The sequence below is a fragment of the Hipposideros armiger genome, unplaced genomic scaffold (assembly GCF_001890085.2).
Source record: "Hipposideros armiger isolate ML-2016 unplaced genomic scaffold, ASM189008v1 scaffold_19, whole genome shotgun sequence".
Lineage (NCBI taxonomy): Eukaryota > Metazoa > Chordata > Mammalia > Chiroptera > Hipposideridae > Hipposideros > Hipposideros armiger.
Window position 1 is genome coordinate 1,252,171 of NW_017731369.1, and position 11,143 is coordinate 1,263,313.

Genomic DNA, 11,143 nt, shown 5'->3' on the forward strand with positions numbered 1-11,143 from the left:
AGAGGAGTGTCTAGCTCCAGCTATTGACAGCTCTCTGAAATGGATGGGAACCTTAGCACACATTTCCAGCTCTGAGGCACCAGAGAAGCCTTCCTTCACGATATCCTGTAACAGGAGTATGTCCAGCGGTTCTCCTTTCTAGAGTGCATACAAATTACCGGGGATCACATCAAAGTGCGGATGTTCATTCAGCAGGTCCAAGGCGGTGATACCGAATTGGTGACACTACTGCTGCGGGTCTGCAAACCATGCTATAGCACATGGATTTCATTTTCTTCTCTCACTGTTTTTGAGGCCCGGTAAATCTCTTTATTCCCAAACTAACTAATATCTAACATTTATTGAGTGATTCACACAGGGCCAACATTGTGCTAAGTATGTCACAGGCATGATACCTTTTAATTCTCTCAACAGCTTTTTGAAACAGCTAGAAATCATTGGGTCCATTTTAAAGAAGGTTTCAAGTTTAGCAGTTGGCATAGCTGGGATTTGAGTCCAGGGTGTGTGCTCCCAAACACAGCAGTCAGAAAGAGGAGGACCCCAAAAGGAAGATTATGGCAAAGAAACTGAGATCAATGATTGGGGGATACAAGGAAACTCCATCAAGCAGTGCTTACATCAGGCTCAGCTGTCCCTGAGCTGGTCACCACTCTGGAAAATTGCAATATTGAGCTCCCAAAATAGTCCAAGACACACTTAAGCCCAGGGTTACATTGCGAATGCCATTACTTTTCTCTTTCTTCTTTTACAGCAGCCTAGTTCAAGCAACCTCATTTGTGTCAAGGGGGACACCATGAAAAATAGGCATGTCGTTTTTAACTGTCAACAGCATACCTGGTAAATGGTGTATGCAGGCTTTTAAATAACCCAGCAAACCATTCTTCTGACATCATTTTTATACCAGACTTTACAATGAAACTCAGAATGATCTGAGAAAAGCACGTGGATTAAACGACAGAATCACACACACTCACCCATTCTTGTCTGCATTTAATATTTCACTCGGTGCTGCCTCCCATTCCTCTGATAACAACCGTCTGCTGTGGAGACAAGACAATTAAAATATTTCCACATTTTCCCGCGGTTAAATAGGCTCATCTTTCCCTGTGACAGTTAGTTTACAGAGTCGGGAAGGGATCGCTGTCGTTCATTCCTACTTGTAAGTGACACTGGGATGATTAAGAAAAACAAACTGTTTCCTTGCAACCAGACCCTTGCTACTCATAGGTTTTGACTGCTCTGGGTTTGGACAAGGTGACATGAATTTCCCGTTCGCCTGTGATGAAAGGGCATTTATCCTAAGACAAAATCTTGTCACAGACGTGCGTGCCTCCACACAAAGTAAATCTTCAGGCCTATTTGTCAAGTAATACAAGAAAGTCATATCACTGGAAAAACAAACAAATCTGTGGCTACTCCACAATCCATCAGCATGGGACTCAGCAAATGCCAGGTACACCGTGATTGCTTAACCAAATTGAAATTTAATTAATAAGTAATTAACATAAGGCAGTAGAGCATTCTTGATTATCATCTTTTGAAATGTTATTTGGGAAAATTTCAGACACATACCCAAGTAAAGAAGATGTTATAATGACCTTCATACACTCACCAGATTCAATAGTTTCTTGGGAAGATTTTGTTTTATACCCCACTCACTTTTGGATTTTTGTGAAGTCTGGGACATCAAATCATTCTAAGCATTAATCTCAATTATCTTCTAAATATTGTTCGAATATATTCCTCCCCACTACCCTACCTTATTCAGACTCTTATCACCTGTTGTGGTATGTTCAACAGTGGCCCCCCAAAATATGTCCAAGTCCTAAGTGGCAGAACCTGTGNTCCACACCCTGCCTTTTCCTTCTCCCCACCTCACAGCAGTGTGCACACCCTCAATCACACTTGTTTGCTAGGCAGATACCTAGAGAAACACACCCTCGTGTACCTGGCTCAGTGTTGGGTCCCGGAGATGAAAAGATTGATACATAGTGAGCGCCCTTGAATAGCTTGTAGCCTATTGGGTGAGACAGATATGGAAACAAAACATTCAACAGTAATGCAATAAGTGGTGTTATCAGGGCACGTAAAGAGTACTAAAGATAAGTAAACGTGCACAAACAAATGTAATAGCAAAAAGTCTGAAAGGATATCTTTCAAACGGATAACAGTAGTTGTCCACTCCATCTCATTCCAAAAATGAATGTTCGGATCAGGATTATGTGAGGCTGTCAAAGAGAATCTGAGCCTTATATTTAATATTTGATTCGTTTTATTTTTTACAAAAATATATTTAGTGATGTTATTTCTATCCCCATGTAATTTAAGTTTTAAGCGTTCTGAGTGCTATAGGGCCAGGACTGAATAGGGTGAAATGGATGAGGCAACTCCGACACAAAATTCGGCAGGCACTCATTCCTGGAGTTGTAGGGGTGTGGGGTGGACTACAGAAGAGGGGATAGACTTGTGGGTGGGGGGCACTTGGAAAAGACTTCAGGACAGAGTGACACCTGAATTGGGCCTTGACAAGGGAGCCGGGCTTTCCCTGAGAGAGCAGAAAGGTTTAGCGAGTTAGGCAGAGAGGATGGCATGAGAAAAAGGAAGGAAGTGTGATGAAGAATAATGAGTGATTATGAATCTTCAGAACAGAGAATGGAGGATAGGAAGGAGAAAAAGAAACACACACACACACACACACACACGCCTTAGAGCTAGTCAACTCTTTCCGTTACAGGGTCAACGTCTATGGCTCACCGGCAATATTAAGATTAGATTGAGTGACCAGCAGCTCCAGCCTCTGGACCAAATAGTATGGCTCTGGTCCAGATGTCCTCATGAAGCATACCATCATTGCTTTACTCCATCACTCTAAATGATGTCTATTTCCATTATTCTGGGTACCACTCAGACTTCTTGTCTCTTTTTCCTCCATTTCTTCCATGAGTTCCTTCCTCCGGGGACCTTTTGACAAGGCTAAGTCATGTGATAAAGTTTTTTTATTAAGTATACCAAACATTGTTCCAAATGTCTTAACCTATTATTACCATATTTACATTTCACAGCCTGACTTGTATGTATTATTATCTCCACTTTACAGATGAGGGGACTTCAGATCAGAGTGATTAAGTAATTTACCCAGAACACAAAGGAAATAAATAATTATTTCTGGACTCAAGGTCACAGGCTGATGCTATGTTAACTGTTGTGCTGCTGCTATGAGTGACCTGGGGACACCTGCAGGGAAACTGCAGCCGATGTCAGCAGCAGGTAAGCTGTAGGAAAGCTACCTCTGAGCTGGTGAAGGCTGAAAGCTTCCCTGGCGTCCTTTCTCAGTATCAAAGCAGAGGGTTTTGCCTGCAGTCTGCTTCTGTTCTTAGGCAATTCAGGGTCTATTGGGGGCCCTCCGCTCTTCAAACAGTGTGGGAAATGGTTTCACATTCGTGTTTGAAGGCTAATCGTTGGGGTTTCATTTATCAAAAGCCACTAATGGGGGCACTTAAATAAGGAAGAGGGAAAGGAAAGTCAGCTGAAGTCCAAGAAGCAAGTGTTTGACTCCTGAGAGCCACTGGGCCCAGCTCTCCAAAGAGCAGACCGAAGGTGTCAGTAACAGTGTCTTGGCCACCTACAAAGGCTTCCTGGGGACAACTCTGTGTGCCTACAGGGGCATGAGATTTCTACTGAGAGCAGTGGGACTCTCCCCATGTGTAAAAGGTGGACCATGGGGATACCATGACCTTCCACACCTGGAGCAGGCTGCTTGGGCGCTGAAACCAGGGGAGAGACAGGCGCGGCGATGCCATGACAAGGGAAACATCGCCATCTGGTGGCTCCGTGAAGGATGAGCTACAGTCGCGCCCATTGTCTCAGGCACGGATGAAGGTAACGTAGGCAAGAAACTCACTGGGAGCATTGCGAAAACAAAGGTCAACCGCTCCTTCATTGACAGCACGGGAGGCAAAACCTGGCCCAGTCCCAGTCAGTCTGATGGGTGGTTAAGAGAAAGAGAAATGACAGTCTATGGGGAAAGCCATCCTACCACATGTGGGCATTCCTAGGGACAGCAGCGCATTCCTCCCTTGGCATTATAATGGGCCAGTTCTTGACCCAAGCTTAGAAGTTTCTTTCAGACACCAAAAGAGGACAAGATAGAGATTACGAGACTGTATGGCAGGCACAGAAAATAACCTGATGATGTTGGTGATGGTTGCAGCAAATCTAAAGCATTTAAGATCTGTCAGGCACTCTGCAAACATTAATGAATAATTAATAATAAATTCATTAGTACTTGATAATGATGAATAATTAAACAATAATTTGAAACTAACCCTCACAGAATCCCATAGAAAGCAAGGTGTTATTACTATGCCCATTTTACAGATGAACAAACTGAGTCCCTCAGAGACAGAGATGATGGTGGGTACTCTAGGCTAAGACACCTGAGTAGCAAGGACTGGAGCCAGAATTTGAAACTTCTCATGCTCTTAATGTGATCCCTGGTGTTTCTCACCTGGTGGTCCAGAGACCACCTGCTCTGGACATACCTGGGACAAACACAAAATCTTTGACCCCACCCCAGATGTACTAAGGCAAATCTCTGGGGAGGGTGTAAGAACTGGTATTTTAACAAGTTTCCCAGGTGATGGGATAACACAGGTTCTATGGACTGAATTGTGTCCCCCAAAAAATCTTCTGTTGATGTCCTAACCCCCAATGTGATGGTCTTTGGAGATGGGGCCTTTAGGAAGTAATTAAGTTTAGATAAGGTCAGGAGGCTGGGGGCCCCATGCTGGGATTCGTGCCCTAATAAGAGGAGACAGCAGAGCTTCCTCTCTGCCATGCGAGGGCACAGCCATAAGGCAGCTAACTGTCTGCAGGCCAGGAAGAGAGCTCTCACCAGAAACCCACCATGCCAGCACCTTGATCTTGGACTTCCAGCCTCCAGAACTGTGAGCAAATAGATGCCTGCCTTTTAAGCCACCCAGTCTGTGGTATTTTTGTCATGGCAGCCTGAGCTGATTAAGACACTAGGCTATACAGCTCTATATGCACTATCTCATGCAAAATGCTTCATAGATGTCTGTTAAACTAATCAATGACCAGGGTTCTCCATTGCTCTGTCCCTCAGAAGAGATGCACCAAGCGAGCACTCAGGGTGCAATTTCCATGATTTAGTCTCTTGTCCAACCTCCAGTTGATGCTTCCTGGAGTCTGTTCTCTTCCAAATCTATGAACAGGCCTCCTACCTATGTCACGAAGGATTCATGGGGGAGGCTTTTGAAAGCAGATGTGCTAACATGGCGTGAATGTGAGGAGATGAGAAGAGCAGTGGCAGCTCCACTTCGTGCAGCGCTTTATAGTTTACCACGCTCTCTGGCACACAGTATTTCTTTAGGGGATTGGAATTGCCCTGTGAGGTCTGGAGGCCAGATGATTCTGATCTCAGTTAAACAGATGACAAAGCCAAGGCTGACAGCATCACAGAGCCCTGCCCGTGGTCACCTCACTCATTACATGGAGAACTCAGCCCACCAGGAAGGTGGAAATAAGATGAATGAGCAGAAAAATTGGGGGTCACCAAGGAATGAAATTAGAGAAGGTAACATAGCTTGGAAGTGGAGTTTATCTATCAGGGTACTAACCCAAGGACATTCACCCCAGAAAGGTCAAATGACCATGAAAAGGCCTCATTGAAAAGATGACTTACAAGGTGTGGATGGGGACCAGGGAAGAAGCACAGAATGTGGGTGCCCCTGGAGATGGGTAATAGGGTGAAAACATTACCACTCCTAAGACTAACATAGCCAGGGGAGGAGGGGACAGTGTGATAAACTAAGGCGAGGGCAGGAAGTCAGAACAAGCAACAGGGGCACCAAAGACAGAGGCTATCTTTGGAGAGCCACTTCTGGCCCCAGCCACCACACTGTTTTGTAAGAAACAAGTTGACCAGCGGCCTTGTTGGAGACCACCTGAGGGGCCAGTTTCTCAACCTCGGTCACCCTGGGAATGGGCAATGGACACCCACTATCCAGTGACCCAGGACAGATGCAAGGGCTGCTCTGCAGGACTGCTGGGTCACCTGGTCTTCTTTTAGCACCCCGATCCCATCCCAGGGTGACATTCCAAAGTGTCTCCAGACAGTGTCAACTGTCTTCCTGGGGGGCAAAGTCACTCCCTCTCCCCTTGAGAACTCCTGTTCTAAATTATTACAGTTTGCTGAGCTAAATGTCCCCATTGGCAATGGGAGGACCATGGCTGGGGTTAGGTGAATGATGATCTTAAATAAAGATCCTGTCTAATTTAAATTTTTATATTTCATCATGGATTTTCTTGCATTGATTTTGAGGGTTTTTTTAATAGTGCGTTAAAAAAAATTATCTTCCTTACTGAGTGGTTTTGTCACCCCCTTCAATTTTGCACCTGAAGTGTATGCCTCATTTGTTTCCCCCTAGTCCCATCCCTGGGAAAGTGGCATTGGAGCCACTAACATAAAGAAGGAGAAAATTGTTCCCTTTCTTCCACTGTAACTTATTCATTCATTCATTCAATACTCCTAAGTCCCCTGGTGTATAACTAGTTCATTGTTGGCAATGGCTGCATAATATCTCCAATTGTGAGTCACCAAGATTTACATAACATTTCCTAACAATGGGAAAGAGACATGAATAGAGTCGCACTGGGTACTACACAGAAAGCGTAATAGAAGAAAACTACTCCTAAGAGCCAAGAGACCGGTTACAAGGGCCAAGCAACAGTCCTGGGTAGGGATGCCTGTGGTTCCAATTTGTGGTACTGGCTGTGGACAAAGAAAGGGCTGGAAAGATTAAGAAGACAGAAATCGATACATATTGGTGCACAGTCGAATGTAGGAGATGAGGAATGGGGAAGCTGTCTGGGGTCACTCCCAGCTTTCTAACATGAGTAACTGGGTGCAGGTCAAGGCCATTGATGAGCAAGGGAAGTGTGGAGAAGGAGCAGGTGCCTCCACCATGCCTCAGCGATCAAAAGATGAGCTGAAGGATGGTTAAACGAGGTACCTGTGAAACAGCCATGTGGAATCCTCGAAAGAGAAAGCAGGCCTGGAAGTGCAACCACAGGAGCCAGCAGCATTCAGATGGTCCCTGCAGCTGTGGAGTGCATGAGCTTTTCTATGGAGGAGTTGGAGGGTAACAGGACTCACAAATTTAGAAGGCAAGTGGAAAATCAAGGGGTGAAGAAGAAGTAAGTAGGTTGGGAGTATTATGCAAAGACAGGGCATTTGCATAATCTCCAAGACTCTCCCCTCAAGATAATTATTCATTACAAAGGGAAAACAAGTAATTATAAAGTGGAGAGACCTGGCAGGTGCTGCTTTAACCAAAGAATCAAAACCAACCTCACAGCAACGAGACATAGCCATGTCACAAGCCTGCTGCCAATGGTGTACTGAGAAGGACCCAGCATCGCTTCTGCGATTTCTTGCCAAAAATGCATAAAACTTCAGTGAGCAAACATCAGAGAAACCCAAACCGAAGGACAGTCTACAGAGTAACTGGTTGGCGCTCTTCAAATATGCCAACGTCACGAAAGACATTAACTCCAGAACCAAAAGGTTTTGATGCTCGAAGAAGAGAGGCTTGAGCCATGGTCCCCCCAGAGAACAAATAGGATTTGTATTCTCATAAAGTAAAGATAGCATTTGTTCAGAGCCTGATCCCCTGATTCCAAAAAAGGCAAAGAACCCTGAGCAGCCAACGAGAGAAATTTGTGGTTAACGGATCCATTTATTACTTCCACCTTATGTAGCAAAGGTCACCACGTGGCCTTTGAAAGATACACAATAATGCTGTTAGATTTTGCCAGAGGTGAGTGTATTGGACAGCCAGTTGAGACCTATAAAATGCTGCTAACTTGTTTCTTTCAATTCAAGGGGGCGGGGAACAACAGCTGGATTTTAAAACTACCTATTGTATTTTTGTTCTCTCCCCCTATAACATAAATTAGTCCTATTTCTTACACAGAGAGACATTTGCAGTGAGACTACAAGAGTGAATTACTGCCAAGCCCCAATTCCCCATTCATTTCTTCATTCCAGATGTTCAGAGGGTGGCCCAGGATTCTGACGACTAAAGGTATAGCCTATTCATAAAAGGGCATGCCCAAATGTGCAAGCATTCTTCAAACCTCTGCTCATGACACATATGCTAGCAACTCTTTAGCCAAAACAAATCACATGACCAAACCCAAGTTCAAGGAGCAGGAAAGCACATTTCACCCACCATGAGGCCTTGGCAAGGATATAGAAATACGAGTGCAGGCTGTCCAATTAGATCATACGTGGCTACCGAGCACTTGAAATGTGGCTGGTTCGAATTGAGATGTGTTCTGAGTGTAACATATATGTTAAACTTTGAAGACTCAGCCCCCCCCCCACAATGTAAAATATCTCAACGACTTTTATATTATTCTTCAAAATGATAATGTTTTTAATATGTTGGGTTAAATATACTATTAAAATTTGAAAAAAGTACTATTTCAGAGTACTGTAACATTGGGACCAGACATATAACATATCAATGTACAATACTGGATGGCATTATGAACACAAGAGGAAAAAAAGACTATTGATCAATAGTAGTAAACAGAAAACCAACACACTTTCTATACTGGGGGTAGAAACCAGTTTTATATGACCAACCCAAACACTGGCATTTGGATTTGTGGTCTCTTGAGGGTAGGGTTGATCACGGAGGTTTCAAGGTCTAGATCATGAGAAAAGTTCAAAGGGGCGAAGGACTCTTAGGTAGTTAGATTTTCCAAATTCCATTCAAGTAAATACATAAAAAAGGCCTAACCTAGAAGGTTCCCTGGAGTCCCTTCCAACTCTACCTTGGCATGGTTCCCTGTGTGTGTCAGAGATGGAGGAAGGCATTAAACTGCCCCCGATTGTAATGGTCATAACCTGCTGAGGGCTGCACTGCCCCTAGCTGGTGCCCTCAGCAGCTGGCATGGCGTGGTGGAAAGAGCCAAGGTCTTGGAATCGGGCAAGCTGGGGTCACATTTCAGCTGGACTGAGGACCACTGGGTAAGTCCTTCACCTCTCAGGCCTCAAGTTTATCACCTCTGAAATGAAACAGAGGGCTAAATGATGTGTATGGCCCTCTGATTCTGAGAGCTTATGATTTGATGACAACTTGGCTACGTAGAGGGATCTGCAGTGCTCAGGTGGCGGAAGTGGCCTTGCTAAGAAGCATAATCATCAGGAAGCAGTGACAACTGTGTTGACGGACACAAGCCAAGACGGAGGCGACAGTAACATGTGGTCATACTACCACATGCCTCCAAACGATCCCTTATCAGCCAACCTGGCGTGTAAGTCTTCCCACAGGTGGTATCTTTGGGATTAAGATACGGTGCCTGGAATAAGGCCCTGGAAGAGCTTCCAGCTCTCAACCCCACTCTTTCCTGAGTCTCGTGGTGCCCCAAAGATCTGGGTTTCCACAATTCTCTCTCCCCACAAGGGAGACTGCAAGGGCCGCTTTCCCTAGCGGCCCGGAAAATAGGGGGCAAAACTAACAATACATGCAATAAAAGGAATTTTTATACAGAAATGTATTTGGAGGCTACGATGTGAAGTCCCTTTAGCAGGAGCCACAATTTTCTTAAATAATCGTTCCCATAATTGGCTACTTGTGGGAACAACTAATTGTGCATGTAATCATTTGCCTGTACAACTCAGCATCAACCAGTAATTAAAGACAGGGCCGTCCTTGCTAAAATTGGCTCCAGAAATAATAGTAATATTTCCAAGTGTCCAATATCTCCTTGCCAAGGAACTTTAAGCTTCATTCAAATGTGTTTGTTATTTTTTTTAAAATATCTTAAAAAGGGGAAATCTATATCCTTGCCCAAAGCCAACACACACTCAATGAAAAATGCTTCTAGAATAATCCTCTGCTTGCATTTACTCCACTAGCATATGCTGTGTATTGAGCATCTTCTTTGTGTAGCGTCAGACCTTTCCCTGAACTAGTGTCTCCTTCATCTTCTGAGCCTTTCTCTCTGCACACCCTCTCAGAGGAGGGTAGAAAAAAAATCACCCAACTTTGCAAAAGACCTGCCTTAATTAACTTCTTCCAGGCCATAGATAGCTTCCTGACAACGGTACTCCCACCCAAGCCCCTCCCCACCCCACGCCCCACCCCCCACATGGCCACCACAGTCTGCCATCTTCCATCTGGAAGCTCACAGCAGCCTCTGAGCTGGCCCGCCTGATTTCACACTTGTGCCTCCTCCATCCAATCTCCTGCCCCAAGAAAGCAGGCAGTGGTCTTAAATTCCAAAGCAGAGCATGTTACTCCCTGAATGGTGGGTTGAATTCTGTCAAAATTGAACAAAAAAAGATATGTTGATGACCTAACCTGCAGTATCTATGAATGGGACCTTGTTTGGAAACAAGGGTCTTTGCAGATGTAATTAAGGATCCTAAGGTGAGATCATCCCAGATTTAGGATGGGCCCTCAATCCAATAACTGGTGTCCTTATACAAGAAAGGAAAGGGCGATGTGACACACAGAGAGGAAGACAGAGGCAGAGATTGGAGTGATGTGGTCATAAGCCAAGGAACACGTGAGGCCAGCAGGGGCTGGAAGAGGCAGGAAGGATCCTGCCCTAGAGCCTCAGAGGGAGCGTGGCCCTGTGACACCTTGATTTAGGGCTTCTGGCCTCCAGAACTGTGAGAAAATACATTCCTATTGTTTTAATCCATAAAATTGGTGATAATTTTTTGCGGCAGCCGTACGAAATGAATATACACTACATAGAATCTCCCAATGGCTTCTATTTACACTTCGAATAGATTCCAACATTCCTATCTGGCCCCTGATAACAGCCCCAGCCTCAATGTATGCTTCACCCCAACCCTGCTGCACCTCTCAGAGCTATCACTCTGGCCCTTTGTCTGTTTGTGGAACACACCAAGCTCCTGCCTCTGGGCTTTTGCACGTTGTGTCCTCCCACCCCCACCCCCAACAACGCGTCCCTTAGCTTCCCCACCTCATCTTCAGGTCCCCAGCATGGGGACTGTCTCTGTTCACCTGATCTCAGGGGTTACCCTGAAATAGATAGATGACAGATAGATTAGATTGACAGATGAAAGAGAGAGAGA

General features: G+C 44.9%; 1 long non-coding RNA gene across 1 annotated transcript in view; it reads right to left on the reverse strand.

The window, feature by feature from the left end:
* Nucleotides 1-983: 983 nt before the first annotated feature.
* The window catches only part of LOC109378531 (uncharacterized), a 60,575-nt gene continuing 50,415 nt past the window's right edge, over nucleotides 984-11,143 (reverse strand). The window contains exon 3 of the long non-coding RNA XR_002123007.1: nucleotides 984-1,040. This is a non-coding gene — a long non-coding RNA (uncharacterized LOC109378531). The remainder of the gene's footprint in view (nucleotides 1,041-11,143) is intronic.